General features: G+C 32.8%; 1 long non-coding RNA gene across 5 annotated transcripts in view; it reads right to left on the bottom strand.

Annotated features, from left to right (window-relative positions):
• Positions 1-8286, bottom strand: part of LOC119257616 (uncharacterized) — a 200777-nt gene extending 192491 nt beyond the window's left edge. For all 5 annotated transcript variants that reach the window (XR_008553912.1, XR_005128083.2, XR_005128081.2 and 2 more), the window contains exons 1-2: positions 8062-8286; positions 5059-5121 (exon numbers count right to left, since the gene is read on the bottom strand). This is a non-coding gene — a long non-coding RNA (uncharacterized LOC119257616). The remainder of the gene's footprint in view (positions 1-5058; positions 5122-8061) is intronic.
• Between the last annotated feature and the right edge of the window lie 11282 nt (positions 8287-19568).

Below are 19568 nucleotides of genomic sequence, written 5' to 3'. Positions count from 1 at the left end.
CCTCAGGAATAGAAAGTCTACAAGATCTCTGAAGTTGAAGGTCAAGAAGTAAAGAAACCTACATCCAGGTCCAGGAGGTGCATAAAAAAAATGCTAGAAGGCAAATTCTCTAGCTTCTGGCTAAATTCAGTGAGATGTCACAGTCCAGATGAATCGAGCTTCAAGGAAGTAGGATGAATGTCAAATGACTTATGCCAAAGAGCAGCTTGTTCTTGGAGCATGCTTAAGGCCATTTTGTTCAGAGATTTCACAGAGGAAACAACCTGCAATTGTAACTCTGAACAGTCCACTAAAAATCATTAAAAAAAAAAGTTCTTTCAAACAGTGAATTATATGAAATGACTGAGTAGACTTGCAGCATCCTGAAAAACTTGTGTTGTTAGTAGAAAATTGTTTCAAGTACAGAGTGACTGAGAATAAGTCCATGTACCATTCTGAGCCAAAGCTAACAGATGTCCTCTTATCTTAAATGTTACATGAACAACAAGGCAAACAGAATAAAGCATATGGACTTGACAAAATTGAGATTCGGGTTTAAATAGACATGTACAGTGGCCAGTTTCTAAGTTTTGAATATACTGCCCTTCCAAATAATGATATGACTGACAGCCATGTGTTTGTTTGGCCATAGACAATCAGCCAGGTTCTGCAGCACCTCTGGTCCTGCCAAGATGACTTCTATAGTTCCAAATGCCAATGTCACAGTTAACACGTTAGTATCATGCTTGCAATGCTCATATCCTTCAACATTAGCTACTCTTGATGTTCCATCTGTCAAAGACATATCTGGCACCTGAATAATAAGTGATGCTATATTAGTATGACTTAACAGAATAACAATTAATAGCCACCATCTGTTTATTAAAAGCAAGGAAATGTGTCTAAACCTTGGCAAAATCTTCATTTGTGATTAAATATTTTCTTTTGGAGAATTGGATCAAAATATTACATCAAATTATATTTTAAAAAGTATTTTAGTGAGACAAAATGCTGTTTATGAAATATGATGTTGCTTTACAATATATTTGTTAACCTAACACCTAAAGAATGTTTACTTTTTTTGAGAGTGATAAATGTGTATTAATAAAAGTAACAGGAAAGAAAGAGTGTATTTACAGAAAAAAATTAAAGATAATTTACAAGTTGGAAATATACAAAAACTTTACATTAAAAGTTGTAAAACACCGGAACTTCTTTGTTTGGGCATACTATATAGCCCTCCAATGGAAAATTAGACAGCTTAAGGCAACATAAACCTTCTGTCAAAACTCCTTTCACTAACTACAACATCCCCCTTAACATTTTCCTTACATATTAAAGAAAGAAAAATGTAAGGAAATCAAAATTCACAAGTGAACAAATGAGGTTAACCAGAGATGGGAGAAGTCAATTTCTATGACTGTAAAAATTTGAGGAATTTAAAAATGTTGTTGATCACTTATTTATGTAATACATACATATTTATACATTGCATAAAAAATTGTGCTGGTATAAGTATTGTTACAAAGTATCTATATGTTTTTAATGTACTCCATCTGCAATTTCATGGTAATTAAAAAATAATAACATTACCATGGATATAGCATATTAGAGCTGCCATACCACTTCAAATTTATTTTACAATCCATAATTTTATAACTTATTTTCCCTAGAATTATTAAAATTGTAAGTTGAATACTACACATAAAACCAGTCTTCCTAGATTTAATTGGATTGCTATATGAGAACATTTATAGATTTCTCAAACTAGTTTTTTTTTCCTTTATTATTTATACAATAGCTGGGGTACAGGCCAGAGGCATGGGAGGATAAGAGGATTCAGCAGAGACAGAGTGAGGAACAGAACAGGAAGACGGACTGAAAGCAGAGCAGAGAGGAACAGACAGGAGAGGTCTGCCATGCCATCTGGGAATCTCCCTGGCCAGCTGGGAATTGAACCTGTGCTGCAGAGGCTGCGGACAGCTTCACAGTGCTGCTTTCAACCTGATGCACCACTGGGGAGGCCCTCAAACTAGTTAGTTTTGTATTTATTTTTCCCAACTTCAAATTTCATAGTTAATTATGATATTAATACAGTTAATATTTATTGTTTAATTGTAAGGGAATAGACTAATTTATATAATACTATATTCAATACATTACCTATAGTAATATGTTATATATTAAAATATACATTACCATATATCTATATCATTTACCTAATTAATCTATGCTATCTATCTATGAGATACCTACGAGATAAATGTCAATTTAATTTGCATATGAGAATTTGAGTGATAGACCCCTCAAAATGGCCTTGAGTCATAAAATTATGAAGCAGCAGGACCAGGTTTCAGGCCCCGGTAATCTTAGTACAAAGTCTGCACTTTGTACACATGAAAAGTACATTTAACAGTTTGAAATTTACTCCAGATATTGTGAGATAAATCATTTATATGGTAGGGTTCCTCCCTCCCAGCTGACACCCAACTAACAGTACACTAAGGTTTGGCTACATTAAAATTGATAATTCTCAAACCCTATGATTCAGGAGGTTCAAGTGGGATTCCAGCTATTTTGGACCACAAATACCTTCTTTCAAATCTGTTTTTCAGTTCAAACACAATTTAAATTTGGAAATTAATGCTTTAATGTGTTGATATTACTTGTAAACTCATATGAGTTGGATCTTGAGACAATTTGGAATTCTAATTTTAGTATATATTAGTTATTGAAAAGAATGTTTAGATTTCTGAATTAAATTTTATATTCTACAAGGCATCAATAAATATGTTAAATAGCATAAAGTCAGTAATGAAATCTAGTATCATAAACTTAGAGTCCTTTCTCCAGGTTTATAACAATAGATTTATCAACACTCCAGTTACAATTACTCATTATGCAACTACTATATATAAATGAACTATCATATATTTTCCTAGAATGAAATGTTATGATAAAATACTTCATAGACAACAATCTAATAAACATATAAATGAAATAAAATCATCTTGGTATTATGTGAATTTAAATGTGCTGTTTGCCTTCCAGATGTCATTTTCCTTCCAATGTGTTGCCACACCATCTATTTTATCAGCTATTCTAAAATTCTGCCAGTGGAAACATTTACATAATAAATCTAAAGTTTTAAATTCTACCTTTTCACCATTTCATTTACTATATATATTCCACTGGGCTTCTGTCAATTTCCTTCTGTAACATAAACATACCTAGTTTTCAGATTTCTCTGATCTCTTATTTTAAAAAAATCACAAATAATTTTAATAAAAATACCCCATTCAATAATAGTTGACTCTAACAATCTCTTATATGGATTAGAGGGTAATGATATTAAACATTTTGCTCCATCTCCTTATTCAAATGTACTAGTATAATGACATAAGTCATCATCTGCCCCCCTCTTGAAAATCAAACAAATCCAAAATGAATGGGAAAAACCCCACAAATTACATGTTCAATACAACAAACTGACAAGACACTATCACAAATGAAAAATGGGCTGAAATGCTTTTTGAATTGAAAGTGGGCAAGAATTTTGAAAGAACTGAAAAAAGTACTTGCCATTTTGAAGAAAGATCTGTCACTGAGCTTGTCAAAAACAGCAGCCAAAGTGCTGTTAAGAAGAGCAGCCTACAATGAAGGGCAGAACTAGCCTGCATTTGCAAAGATACTTGCTAGGATAAGAGTTGAGAAGGCTTGATGAATGAAAACTTTCTGTATCTTTTTAGACCAAAAATATATAACCAGGACTAAAACAACAACAACATAAACTATGATTGCAGGAAAAAGTCTAATTCTGTAAAAGTATAGATAGCAATGTCTGAGATTCAAATGAATCTCCTCACTTCCAAAGATTTTAATACAAAGATGACCACTTTTTTCTACCAAAAGAAGTAATTTTATTTAAATGATATGCAAATAAAACTCATCAATAAGTGAATTAAAAATAAATTATTAATATGAAATACAAATTAAAATGAAGACAAACTTCAGAAACTACTGGCAGTTTCAGTTGGAAAGGGTGTGCTACATAAATAATAAATGAAGTCTTACTTCTGTAAGAAGAGCATAGAGTAAAATGGAAAACACAGGGGGAAATGGAAAGTCAATTAAAGGAGATCATTAACTAATTGGAAGAATCAGGTAGTGATAGAGAAAATTGCAAATTAAGAAAAATTAGAAAATCAAAGAAATTAGTCATTGTAATAAACGGAGCTAGGATAGCAACAAAAAAAAAATCAATAAAACTGAAACAAGATAAAGTTAATAAAAGACTTAAATTAAAAAAAAGTATTTGAAGATGTAACTCAAGAAAATTTTGTAGTAACAAGAAACCTGACATAGTGATACTTGTTTAGAAATTTATGATTGAGTAAATAAAAGTTGTGATAAGAATATATCATATGTGAAGTATAATTGATTCCAGTTTTATCTAAGCTGTGATATATTTTTAAAAGAATCAATGAGAAAGTTTCATTAAAGAACTTAGAAGCAGCAATATTTATACATCACTGACCAAGTTAATAAAAAACATTTAAATATACAGGGGAATTAAAATTAACTTAGATTTAGTTGAATTGCCATCTCTTTTTAAAACGGAATGCATTTTCTTTTATGCCAATACATTTTTCATAATAATTACTATTAATTATGCCATAAATTTAAGCTCCCCATATTCAGCAATTTAATATAAATGAACTATAGATAATATATGCTTCTACTGCAAAAATAGAATTTGAAAATGAAAAAAAAATTACTATCTTCCATAGTTTGTTCCTATTTTTTATTGCGGAGGCATACTCCATTTTTGCCATGTGCTACAGGTTTTATCTATTACACAGTGGATCTGATTTTAAATTTGACACTATTTCAAATAAAGCTACTACAAACAAAATATATTGCTGGTGAGCTTGCTATGATATATAGATGCTGATTTTTAATCATGCACACTTGAAACAATGTTAAAAACAATGTTACTTCAATAATAAAATATTGCTTATTCAAAAATAAAATCTAGTTACTTAAATAAAATATGAAATAAAATATGAAGTTCCCCACCTCTCACGCAGCTGTTCTCTTTCATATATTGTGTCCCTGCCATAAGCCTGGCTTGTCTCTTCTCTGAGAACAACAAAAGAAATGTGTGATCAGGGAACCATGCTTCAATGTCAGGTACACAAAGAATTAACTTATATTGGTTTCAGTTAAAATGTTTGCAATGTAACTTTTATGCCATTTAACTTGTAGATTGCTTCATTGAGAATTTAGGTGATCAGTATGTTATTTTGATGAGTTGGAAGTATTTAAAAGTTTGGACCCTCAATCAAGATCGTATTTTCATACTCATTCACACATATCATCTGTCAAAGAATAATAATGAAAAAGTGTGGCAGGCAGAATAATGATTCCCACAAACAGCTATACCAAAATCCCTGGAATCTGGCACCTAGAATTTTATAAGAAAAAAGAGACTATACCAATGTGATTAAGGTTAAAGACTCTGAGAACCCTAGAGTATCCAGTTGGATCCAATCTAATGACATTAGCTCTCAATAGCAGAGAATATTTTTCAGCTGCAAAGTAACAGAGATGGCATTTGTGAGAAGGACTCATGTTGTTGATTTTAAAAATGGAGGGAGTCAGGGCCTCCCCCGGTGGTGCAGGCAGTTGAGCGCAGTGCTGTGAAGCTATCCACAGCCTCTGCAGGGCGGGTTCAATCCCGGCCTGCCGGCGAGGGTCCCACATGTCGCTGCAGACCTCTCCTGTCTCACCCGCTGCTCCCCTCAGCAGTGTATTTTGGTCATCTGCCTGTCCTGTTCCCGGCTCTGTCTCTGGTGAATCCTCTCACACTCCCACGCATCTGGCCTATACCCAGGTTCTTGTATAAATAAATAAATAAATCTTAAAAAACATGGAGGGAGTCAGAAACTAGCAATGTGACCTGCTGACAGAAGCTGGAAAAGGCAAGAAAAAAGGAACCTCCCTTAGAGAGTTCGAAAAGGCAGGCCACCTTTCTGATACTTTGATTTCAGTCTAGTGAGGCCTGTATCCATTTTCTGACCTACAAAACTGCCATAGACTAAATGTGCCTTACTGAAGTCTCTGAAAATATTGCTATATACTTCTTCTTTATTAAAGACAATTCCCCTAAACACATAAGTTTTGTAAACTGTTACCTCAATAAAAATAACAATTAAAAAATAGAAGCTGGAATCAAATCTAAAAATGCAAACACTATGTTCCAAAACTATATGATAAGATAAGGTGATACTCAGAGGGAAATAGAAACATAGTGGTAGAATAAACAATTTCATGAAAGAATGAGTGACAACTAAATTATCTTACTTAAAACATGGCACAGGGCCTCCCTGATGGCACAAGTAAATATGGCACAAATATCAAAACACAGAGTAGGAAAGTCAAACAATAGAAATCTAAATAAAGAAGTCCTACTCCATTTTGGTATTTACCCAAAGAATACAAATACACTAATTTAAAGAGATATGCACCCTCACATTCATGGCAACCTTTAAAATAGCCAAGAGTCATAAAACAACCCAAATACACATGGAAATGTGACTGGATAAAGAAAACATGGTATATGTACAAAATAGAATAACACTCACCATATAAGGATGATATACTGTCATTTGCAACAATATAAATATTTTTATTTATACAAATTGGGTACAGTCAGAAGCGCAGGAGGGTGAGAGAATTCACCAGAGCCAGAGGGTAGAGCAGAGCAGGCAGACTGACGACTGACGAAGTACACTGCTGAGGGAAGCAGCAGGCGGCAGTGCGCCTTGTGGGACCCTTGCCCGGCAGCCTGGGATGGAACTAGCACTGCAGAGGCTGTGGGCAGCTTTGCAACCCAACACTCAACCACTGTGCCACTGGGGGAGCCCATCATTTGCGACAATATAGATGGACTTTGAGGGTATTATGTTTAGTGAAATAAATCAGATGAAGAAATGTGATTTAACTCACATGTGGTACATAACAAATGAATGAACTAAATAAAAGAAATGTAAAATTGTAGAACAAAAGATTAGTGGTTACTAGCAATGAAGGGAAAATTCAATCAGGTGAAAGTAGTTAATTTTATGATAAAGGATAAAATTCAAATTTTAATGGTGAAGTTACTATAGTACATTAAGAAAATGATTTAGAATGATGCACATCTGAAACTTATGTAATGCTACAATGCTGCTTCACTAAAAAAGTTAAGAATTCCAAAACAGATGTCTACTAAAAATATCTTAAATGATAAACTGTTTAAAGTTTAATAAAGGGGAAATTCTGCAAAAATGCAAAAGAAATATAACGATGAAATAGGCAGAAAACAGAGAGATTCATACATATTGTGTCTGAACTTTTACAAAGTTCTGAAAAATTTTGAAAAACTAAATATTATAGATTATGTTCTAGGGAAATTCAATTTACTTAAACTCATTTCAGAAAAAAGACACCACCTAGAATATAACTTCACATAGATGGAATACAGATTTAGTCTACTATAAATGCATAAATACAATGTTTAACAATTTATAGTTAGAATTTTTCACAGATGTAAACAACAAAATTTTAAAAGATAATTCTAAATTTAGGATATTAAAGTATTGCTCTAAATACAAACTCACATGCACAAACATACACTAATGGACCAAATTCTTACATACATACATTTACAAAAGCAATTTAAGATATCAGTGTACAGGAAAGGATAACTATGTTGCATTAAAAAAATAGACTATATTGCCTCTGTTGTGGTGAGAGCAGAAAAAGCAAGACTACAGAGGATTTATTAGCCAACATGAACATTCAATTTTCAGTAAAGGTCCTCTCATGTACTGGATATGCATGGCTGCAAACACCACCTTTAGTGCATTTAAAACTAAAGTTCCAGGTTGATAAGTCAGGAAGGTTTGTTTTATAAGACAATTGCATTTTAAAAAGTAAACTGATAGTTGACTTCTACAGGCAGGAAGTATTAAATAGAACCAGATATACACATGGTAATGTACAAAATCAGGCAGAATTTTGGAATTATGTACTTACCGTCTCAAAGTGACCTCTGAGAATGTAAGAATAGTGTTGTTTTGGTTCTTCTGCAGCTCTGGAAGCTGAGATTCCAGCCTTTATAAAGGGAGTATTCACAGCTGCCCTCAAATTTGAGTGGGCATTAGAAGCACCTGGCGTGCTTGTTAAAACACCCAGTTGCTAGATTCTACCACGAGGATTTCTGATGTTAAATTTACTGCTAGTTCTAGGTAGTTTGGAAAATTCAAGAGTTGTTGCTTATTACTTATTTTGAAACTGTGTGATGAGTCTGTAGAAGAATACTACTTGCCATAGCAATTCTTCAGTATAAATAACTCCCCTCCCAATTCCAGAAACAGATGCTTTAAAGGAGTTTTCATCCATAAGGAAGCCAAGTCAATGCCAGATTACAAGGCTTTTAAGGACAGGAAAATAATATTGCTTAGGAGCATACAAATTAAAACTTCCTGATCTGGCACAGTGAGAATCCCAAGGCCTTGCAGCATATCAATAAGCACATAGGAGCAGTAAGAAGTCATGGCTGCCCCAGCTCATCTTCCAAGATGTTCCCCTGAATTGCCAGAATAGCAAAATGCAGAAGTAACTATTTGGCAAATATGTCCCTGAAGTTTCTTGGTTAAAAATACTCCTGAACATCCCTTTTTTACTGGTAATATTCATCCCAAATTCAAACTTTTGTTTCTCTTTCAAAACATCATTTTTTGGACCCCATCAATGGAACAGGAGTTATAGCAGCTTTTAAGAGCTACAACCTACGGGGGACCACTGTCAAGCTATTGCCACAACTGAGGAAGACACTGGAAAGACACTAACACAGTTCTAGAAGGATGGCAGCATCTGTGATTGCATCAACAAACTTGCTTGGGCTGGGGTGATTGCATGAAGGAGTATATTAGCTGCATCTGGAAGACATTCAAGAAATTCACCTATGATTTTAAAAGCCTTGCCAAGGATGTGATGGTTACAAAGTTCAATAAGGCTGTGATCCAGATGACAAACAACTTTAACCTGGTGTGGATGAAAATGACAATGAATAACTCCTAGAGGTGGTTCCTGGGCATTTAATAAAGGGAAATTTTTGATACTGGAACAGAATTGTAGCTAGCTAAAGCAGAGGCGAGAGAAAAATAAACTGCAGGAAAATGTATAGAAGAAGCCAAAGAAAATTCACTGTGAAGGTTTAGCAGAAGTTTTTAACTCCTTAATGATTGGAAATATGGACCCTAATACCAAAAAAATTTCTTTAATAGAGAGAAATGTTTAAAGAGCATTGTTTGTGGGCCTCCCCTGGTGGCGCAGGTGGTTCAGCACAGCACTGTGAAGTTGTCCACAGCCTCTGCATTGCAGTTTCGATCCCGCCAGCCAGCGAGGCTCCCACATGGCACAGCAGACCTCTCCTGTCTTGCCTGCTGCTCCCCTTAGCAGTGTATTTCGTCAGTCTGCCTGTTCTGTTCCCTACTCTGTCTCTGGTGAATCCTCTCACCCTCCTGCACATCTGGCCTGTACCCCAGTTCTTGTATAAACAAATAAATCTTTAAAAAAAAGAAGAGCCTTCGACAGGCCCTTCAGGAAGTTTTCCAGACAAAATATTGTTATTGTAGGAGATGACAGTTCCATGCAAGTTATTGTCCCTGAAGATCCTCCATTTGTACATGATGTAGAACAGGAAAACAGTGATACGGATGATCTTATTCAGTCTAGGAAAATATGCATGTTTTTGACTTGGTTTCTGACAAAAAAGTTTAAAAAGTAAAAAAAAAAAAAACATTGAAAATAGAAAAATGCTTATGAATCAAGATTTTTTTTAAAGATGTATTTATCCATGCATATGAGAACTGGGGTACAGTCCAGATGTGCGGGAGAGTGAGATGATTCAACAGAGACAGAGCAGGGAATAGAACAGACAGACTGACTGAAATACACTGATGAGGGAAGCAGCAGGCAAGGTGGGAGAGGTCTGCCGCACAATGTGGCTATCTCCGCTGCTGGACAGGATGGAACCCGCAATGCAGAGGCTGTGGACAGCTTCACAGGCCTGCACTCAACTGCCTGCACCACCAGTGAGGCCCAGAATCAAGATTTTAAAATAAAATAATTTTTATGACAGTTCAATTCAAAAGTTAAAAAAAAAAATCAGTTAATAAAGTAAAAAAAAAAGTTACAGTAAGCTAAGATTAATTTATTATTGAAGAAAAATATTGTTATACACTTACTTTACCCTAAATGTACAGGCTTATAATATCTACAGTAGGGTCATTAATATTCTAGGCCTTCATATTCACACACTACTCACTCTCTAACTCACCCAGAGCAACTTCTATTCCTGCAAATTCAGTCATGCTATAATACCCTATACAAGCATGCCATTAAAAAAAAAAAAAAAAACATTCAGAGCATTATTTTTACTGTACTTTGTTCTATGTCTAGATTAGGTTAAACACATGAATGCTGTTGAGTTATAATTGCCTTCAATAACATGCTTAGAGGTTTGTAATCCAGAGGCTGAGGCTCCACCACATAGCTTAGGTGTGTAGTAGGCTATACTATCTAGCTTTTTGAATCTACATGTATGATGTTTACCCAATAAAATTGTCAAGAAATTGTCTACACTTCTTAAAATACACAGCCATCCTTAGGCCTCACATACCTGTACAATACTTTGGTAGGATTTAGTAAGAGTTATTATGCTTGTTTCTCTAATACATTATGAACTACACTAAGTTAGGGAATACATGAGTTTATAATCTTTACAGTGTGTCAGTAGGAACCTTCACATAGTCATTGTTTAATAAATAAACATTCCCTTAGTAATTTAAGACAAATTATGACTTTGCAGACAATTTTCTGACCAAAAATTCATGTATGGCCTGCTGAATACCAAAAATTAAAATTAGTTTTCAGAAGATGCCCTACTGACATTTCACCATATATATTATAAATACCAATTCTCTTTAAAATGTCCCTCTCTTGTGTTTTGTATTTCTAATTCTCCTTACAAATTTTGTGACTTCTTTGCTTCCATTGCTCCTATTCATTTCCATACCTTAAGTATGATGGGGGAGGAAACTCAGGTTATGGTTCACTGTCCTCATTTTTCTCAGTCATCTTATTTAACCATATCATCAAAACCTCAGGTTTTTATATTAACTCTATGCAGATTAATTTTAGATCTTCAGCTCTGCCTTCTCTCCTAAGCTCCAGGCTTTTAAATTCTATTACCTACCAGAAATTGCTTTCCAAATACTTTGATAGTTCCACAAACTCAAAATTGTGAGACAATTTTAGTCATCTCTAACATTTGTCTCAATTCTTACTTCCCTCAACTTTCAGATTTCTATAAATATAACCATCAGACTTTCAACCCTACAGGACTGAATTCTGGCAATATTGTAATCTTAGGAATACAACTAAACTTGTGCAAAAGAGAATAATATAAACTAGATCTATAGTAGAATTTGGAATATGTCAAAATAAAAACATACACAAAAACATTATTTTTATAAAAATGAATATATGATTTTAATTTTCTAACTAAACATTAACTGAAAATGTCTAAATGTTTAGTGTTAAAGTAAGATATAGTCCTTGATTCATAAAATTAAACATATTGGTTAATAGAGACAAGCAAACAGGACATTACTTAACATGTCTCTAAGTGCTAGTTAACAGAGTGCTCTGGGAACATGCAAGATGGACATGTACCTTGGAGTCTTAAGCAAGGTTTCCAAAGGAAGAATAAATGTGAATGAAAATATGAGCTTATAAGTAGAGGGAATAAAATAATGCTCCTGGCAGAAGCAACAATATTAAAACAACAACAACTCTTTGACTAAAATGTACTGAACTATTTCTAAGTATTAGAGATAATTCATTAAGACAGTAGTTCATTAATTTGCAAAGTATGATGAGCTAGGAGTAGAGAGTTCACAAGAACAAGGTCACGGAAAACTTAGATGTCATATTAATGAGTGTGGGTGTAGTCTTAAATGTAATGTAGGTTCAAAGAAATGTTTGTACAGGGAAGTAATCATAATCAGATATAAACTATAGGAAGATCACTACATGCATGTGATGGGAATTGGAGGTCAGGCTTTAATCAAGTGTATCAATTAGTAAATAGTTATTATAATCCAAATGAAAATGGACATGGCCTATATTTAAGTGATTATAGTGTAGGGGGGTGGCAGATAGGGAAATTAGGGAAAATTAAGTAATTGTCTTAAAGTATATTGCAATTGTCTAGATTTGGGGAAAACTGGTGTTATGAACTACAGACATCTAGATTTTGACTAAGTCTGCATCATGTTTCCATGTGCAAAATTTAGGGTGTTTTAATGACTAAATAAATAGAGCACAGTATATTTGCTTAGGGATAACAGAGCTGGGGAAGAGAAGTAAGGGATGATTTCTAAGGAATGACTATATGGAGGAGAGTATTGAGAGTGAAAAAAGATGTTCTATGAGAAGACATGAGGAAGAGTAGTTGAAAAAAATGGAGTGCACCAATATGAATAGATATGAAAGAGTATACCAAGCAGGAAATACTGCAAAATATCAAGAAAAAAAGAAAAAAAAATTCTTATGGATGATATAGTGCGGAAGAGTTGAATTGTTTTCAGGAGACAGGGAGTATAGTAGTGGCCACCAGAGTAAACTGCATATATAAAATTGAGATAATTTTCAAATTATTATTATTATATAATAATAAGCTTTGGTGTCAAGTAAAGAATTAAAGTGGTAACTGAGGGGAGATCTTTGTTGTGGATTTGTTGTTTCTTTATTCTTTAAGCCTAGATATATTTGACCATGACTAAATTCTTATGAAAAGAAGTTAGTAATGAAGGAGAAAAAATGGATGGTTGAGGGGCTAAATTTTAGTCTATAAGTGGCAAAATTAAATTAGGAAAATCAACATTTTCTCTATTCAAATAATAGAAATGAAGAAGAGTTAAATGTATTCTCAAAATTTGTCATGGAATGAGAGAAAATCAATGGATTCCAAATGGGGCCCTGCTGCTTACAAAATAGGAGAGATTTAGATGTGATGATTAAACATATGGACTTTGGACATAGATAGCATGAATTCAAATCTCATCACTTTCACTTTCTGTGACAATCAGCAAATCTCTTAATTATCATCTACCAGTTAATCCATAACATATATGGAGGTGACATAGCCCCTACTTCATTGATTTAGTATGAGGCTAAATGAGATTATTCCTAGTAATTGCTTAGGATTTTCCTAATGAAAGTAGCAACTTTCATTATGGAAACTGTTATTATTAATCCCTAAGATTTAATGTGGAAGTTTGAAGATAATTATAGAAATATTTTATACAGAAAAAAGAAAATATTGAATCTAATTAGTGGGAAGATATAATTAACCCAAGGGACATAACATAATTCTTTATTTTTCCATTTGAGAATGAATACCCTAAAAAAGTAGTCACTACTTGGTTAATCAACTGATTTGGGTGAGGCTTGGCTGAATGAATAACACTTGAATCAAACTGATTGATTTAAAAATGCAAAGACTTCTACATTGAAAATTATCTCAACATATGGCATAAATACATGTATTAATATCAAAAAAGAATATTGTTATAAAAGTCACATTTCTAAAACATATGTTCAAAAGAGAAAACAGACATAGACATAATCAAATATTTGTCCATATAGTATTTGTGGGCAAGTGACATCTTTTTGTGAAACTCAGCTATCACGCACAAAGTTTTACTAAAATATCTTCTAATAAGTATTGTGATAGTTCATTCCAAAATTCTATAAGAATGTTTATTGTAGTAGTAAAAGAAAAATCAGTTTTGATTTAGGTCACAGGTATATACATACTTTGTATAATCTATCATTTGTTTATAATAAATGATGAGGCACAATGTTTGGCAAATTATTTGCCTTTCAGGGTTCATGATTTGTTTTATTTCAAAAATTTGGAAGTAATATTCATTATTTGATATTAAAGTATCCATGAGATATTATTATTTCAATTTATAGAAAGCATAATTGTTCAAACATTGTATAACTCTTTCTATAAATTGGTAATTGTTTCAGAAAAATCTGAAGGAGGCTCTAACCTATGGAAAAATGAGTCTGCATAGTTTTCTAAAACCTCTTTTGGACTATGCATCTTTTTGTAATACAATTATTTGATGAAAGAAAGGTTGCAATTTAAACTCCTTTTTATAATTCTATGCAATATGATAGCAGAGGTCTGTGAGGAAAACAAAAGGTGATGTTCAAAGTGGGAAACTATTTTGTCATGCTAGAAAGCTTGTTTGTAGTTGTCGTGAAATGCCAATAGTGGCTTAGAATGTTGTTTCATGCTCAGCAATTTTAAAGAAAAGAACATTAAATTTGTCCCACTCTAGAAATTGGCCTTTAGCCAAAATTCACAGCTAAGTTTAAAAAAGGAAAACATTGTCTTTTATACAAAACAATTCTGTGCTATATTTCAAGGCAGGCATTATTACATTATGGAAATTAATTGATTAGATAGTGTGAGAGGAAGTGCTTTACCTAGAGCTGTGGAGGAAGAGAGAAAGAAAGAAGGGGGAGGAAAGAGAGAGGCAAAGGGAAAGACATTTTCTTCATAATATTGACTGCTGCCTCGAATATTTCTCAGTTTTTTCGTGGACATTGGTTATACACGTTGATCATCTGTACCAGGATAAAATTATGATGCTGAAATTATTTTCTAAATGGTAAAAGAAACTACATCAAATGCAACATAATGTGGTTCCATGGAAAGCAATTTCACTACCATCTTATTTAATATTTTGTAGAAGCGCGGTTTAAAAAATCCATGAAAATGACACATAATGTTGTTTTAGTGGAAACACATGCTTATTATAATCGCTAATCTAATTTTTTCTGCAAATCTTGGGGCATTTTGCATATTTGCCTGGCTATTATACTTAATTATGAAACTATAGTTTTCCAATTTAATTACTTTGAAATATAATTTAGAATCATCAAAAGTCCAGCCTAAACATGAAAAACACATTTGTATTTCTAAAATTTTGGTTTTGCATTTGAATCAAAGTAAATAAGTTAATAATAGAACATATTAAATTATATTTGCATGTTTCAAGCTCATATAAATTTATCTTGTTTATTGTTACTGTGTGCAATGTTATAAATGTTACTTAAAATGGGATGCCAAGTAGTTACACTAAACATAGGGATGACCACAGAGATTGTTGCATAGTCAGAGAACGCTTTTAAAGGAACATTGTTAGCTATAAGGTGATATAATTTTGTTTATCACAATGAAGCTTTATGATAAAATTATTTTAAAATATTGCTTTGCATCACTAATTTTACTCTCAAATTAGAAATCCTGACAATGTGTATATACAGAAATTAATAGTGTCCATTTGTCCCTAAAGTAGTTCAAGTCCTATATTTTAAATTATGTGCAAGTAATAAATATATTAATATATACACAATATTCTGGCTAATGGGTAAAAACTAACTTATTATTGGTCTATTTAATGATCCCTGAACATACCACATGCAATTCTTCAGAGTTCTAAAATCTGCAAAATAGGGACCTCCCTAGTGGCTAGGGGGGTTAAACCTCAGCCCTATCAAGCTATTGCCAACCATAGGGACATGAATTTGTTCCCTGGCCAGCACGCTAACCCACATGATGCAGCAAACCTCTCCTGTCTCACCTACTGCTGCCCTCAGCAGTGAATTTTAGTAGTTCTGCCTGTTCTGCTCCCCACTCTGTCTCTGGTGAATCTTCACACCCCTGCCATCTGACTTCTGGCCTATATCCCAGTTCTTGCATGTGTAAATAAATAAAAATAAATCTTTTTATTAAAGGTTTATTTTTATTTATTTACTTCTTGTATGCATAAGTAAATAAAAATAAATAATTTTAAAAATATTTATTTATTCATGCATTCAAGAACTGGGGTACAGGCCAGAGGTACAGAGCGGGATGGTGGTAAGAAGATTCACCAGAGACAGTACAGGTGAGCAGAACAGGCAGATCAACTGAAATACACTGCTGAGGGGATCATCTGGCAAGGCAGGAGAGGTTTACTGTGCCATGTGGCTTACCTCCTTGGCCAGGCACTGAACTGGTGCTGCAGTAGCTGCAGATTGCTTCATATTGCTGACGCTTAACCTCTTGTGCCATCAGGGAGCCTCCTAAAAATAAATCTTTTAAAAAAAAGTAAAAATAAAATATGCAAAATATAATGAGGAATTGATACTCTGAGTCTTATTTAATCACTTCAAACAGTAATGTGCATATAATATTTTATCTTAAGTATTATTTAAATTAAGGACAAATAAAATAGAGTAAGAAAAATTTGATTTGTTAAAGAGACTCTTTACTTAGGCTGAATTATCTGGAAAAAATGATTGTGATCAATACAAATTGATGACATTAAACATAAACAAAAATCTTTCTCTTAAACTTCTAGATTTACTATTTTTATAGACTCTTGTATGGAGTTTTTATTGCCATATTTCTATCACTTACAGTGGAAAACATTTCCCTATATGTGGTCAAAGATGGGAAAGAAATATGGAAATATGATTTAACATTAGAAGATTTAACAGCGTCTTTAGAGTAATTTTGATTGTTGAAAGCAATCAAAAACTATGTTGTATTTGTTGTTAAAAGATAAAAGTATTTTTTAGACTTAAGTCATGCTTAATGTATCATGTGTTCAAGTTTGTCTTTTAGACTGACTTGCTTTACTAAAAACCAATTTTTTTTTTGGTACTAGGTAAATTTTATAGTAGAAAGTGCAAGCAAACTAGAGCAGTTTGGAAATTTTTGTATATATGGACATCTACATATGTGATGAAACATTCTGTTTGTTGTAATACATGAGAGACTATTTCATAAAGCAGTCTTCTCAGTAAATACTTGATACTGGTTCTTAGGCATCTCTAATATAATTATGATAGAATTTCTAGATGAATGGTATATACCATCAATTGTTCTTGGAAAATGCCCAGTATTTTTACTAAAAGAAAATATTAAAAAGATGACTAATTCAATATTTTCATTGATTAACTTTCCTAAAAATGGTAGTATGAATTAATCTTATCTTTTATACTTCAGTGATAAAAATGATTGTATGATGGCTGTATACAAGCACATTCATGGATGTATTATTTTATTTCCAGGACCTTTTTTAAAATCAAGTGATATGATCCTGAATCAATTAAATATTTATTATAGTTAATTATTGCAGCTTATTTTTCAAAAAACAGTCTTTAGAGCAGTATTTATGAATTCTAAAATTTTATGCAGATATTTTACCACTGCAATCATTTTACCACTATCATTTATAATACCTTCTTTTCCTTAGTATGTTGTATTAACTGTGTCTGTTATAACATAAATTTAGGGCACTTTATGCTAATTTATAAAATGAAAGGCAGTGTTTTAAATCTGTAAAATAGAAACTTTAATTGCACTGTAAAAGCTAGAATTTATCACATTGTAAAAGCTAGAATTTATCACATTTAATTGAGTCATCTTATAATTATTCTCTATGATTCATTATTTTTATTTTTTGAAGCAAGTTCAGGCAAGATGTCAGAGATATGTATGAAAGTACTACATAATTGAAGTATCTATTGTTTTCATTAAAAGTAACACCTCAGTTTTTGTACTTAGTAAATGTTTAAGCTTCTCTGGAGTTTAATAAGCCATGCCCAAATACAGAAAAACGGAAAATGGAACTTTTAGAAAGCTGTCAGTTTATGTTATTCCTTCCAATTTCTTGTTCTTCCTCTTACTTCTATTTTTGTCTTATTCATCTAATTCAGTTAATTTATTTACTACAATGAAAATGGACACCATTGACAATATTAAAACTGCATTGAAAATGCAAAGTAATATTGTACTTTCTCTTTGGAGTTTAGATTTCTGAAATGTTATAGGTTGAAAAAGGAAACTACTAATTTTGGATTGATTTTTTTTTTAATTTTTTTTTAAAGATTTATTTATTTATACAAGTACTGAGTACAGTCGGAAGCACAGAGGGTGAGAGAATTCACCAGAGCCAGAGCAGGGAGCAGAACAGACTGACGAGGGGAGCAGCGGGCGGCAGGAGAGGTCTGAGCGCCATGTGGAACCCTCACCCAGTGCCCAGGGATCGAACTGACGCTGCAGAGGCTGCGTCAACCGCTGCGCCGCCACCGGGGAGGCCCTGGATTGATTTTAATGTAAACAATGGATTGAAATATCTAATGTTGCTTCATTTCAACTCTTCAGGGATATAAAATTTAATGAATATAGTGTTATCAAAGGAATGCCTTATAAAACAGTACTTCATTAATTTCAGCACCAATATTCAAACAGATGGATAAGCCATGTCTATAAAAAAAGTACAATAAACATTAGAGTATCAAAATTGTATAATACTGGTTTGTTTAATCAGAGCCGTGAAACAGAATTAATTTCTCTATGTGTTCTCTTTAGTTTACTAAGTATATGGTATATGTCAATCTCTCCCCAGCGCCATTGAAACAATGGTTATTTTTGACTCCAGAGCAAGCAAACCAATGAAAAGTTACTATTAATAGACAAGATAAACCTCATTAAATATGCAAAGAGCAAAGTTATGAAGAAATAAGACAAACAGTAATAATATTTTCAGATGTCTTGGGACAATAAGAAGTTCAGCAGTGAAAATCAAGGGCAGTGTAAAAATCAGAAAAAATCATCAGATATAGAATGAATATTGTATAAAATATAATGAATACCAATTCTTGGAAGTTGTTCTTCCAATATGGGAATCGCCTGCTACTGTAAATTATCCTAATAATTCAGTTACTAAAACACATGTACTAAATAGAATAAACACTGATACTTTAGTGCGTTTACTGGTTAACTGGAATTTGAAGATTTAATTATCATTCATTTTGTGAATACTTGTTTTAGAAAAGTATTACTTAGTCGGATTCTAACTTGCAATAAGTTTGAATAAACAGATTTACACTATACTATTTTATAATAAGCTATGCATGAAATCAGTGTATATAAAAACATTTTTTTAAAATAGAACGTTTCCAAATAATTTATAATTTTGAGTTTGAAAATTAAGTTATATTTGTAAAGCATATTTAAAAATCAATCAAAAATTGTCTAAAAATGGCGAGATGGATAAGGAATAAGAAACTCATGAATAATACAATCTTTTAAAAAGTGTCATTGAAAATAATCAATGTAATAAAATATCTTAATATTTAGCCATCAGTGATTTTTGAAATTGCGATATTGAAACAGGGTGGTTCCTAGGAGAACATTCAAGTTTCCCTGAAACTTGGAGAAGAGATTGGAGAAGGAAGGAAGAGAGATGAGCTGGAAGGAGACCAGGAGGAGGCTCATGGAGCAAGGAGACTTGTGAAGAAACTGCACTTGCTTCTGAGCCTTGAACTGGTTGAAACAGATGAGGATGAGAGACCCCTGGTGTGGTTAACAAGGGCAGTTTTTAATTTTGATTTTTCTT

The sequence above is a fragment of the Talpa occidentalis genome, unplaced genomic scaffold (genome assembly GCF_014898055.3).
Source record: "Talpa occidentalis isolate TD23 unplaced genomic scaffold, MPIMG_talOcc4v2.1 talOcc4.4, whole genome shotgun sequence".
In the NCBI taxonomy this organism is placed as follows: domain Eukaryota; kingdom Metazoa; phylum Chordata; class Mammalia; order Eulipotyphla; family Talpidae; genus Talpa; species Talpa occidentalis.
The sequence above is the reverse complement of the archived record's forward strand: the minus strand, read 5'-3'. Positions and strand labels throughout refer to the sequence as shown.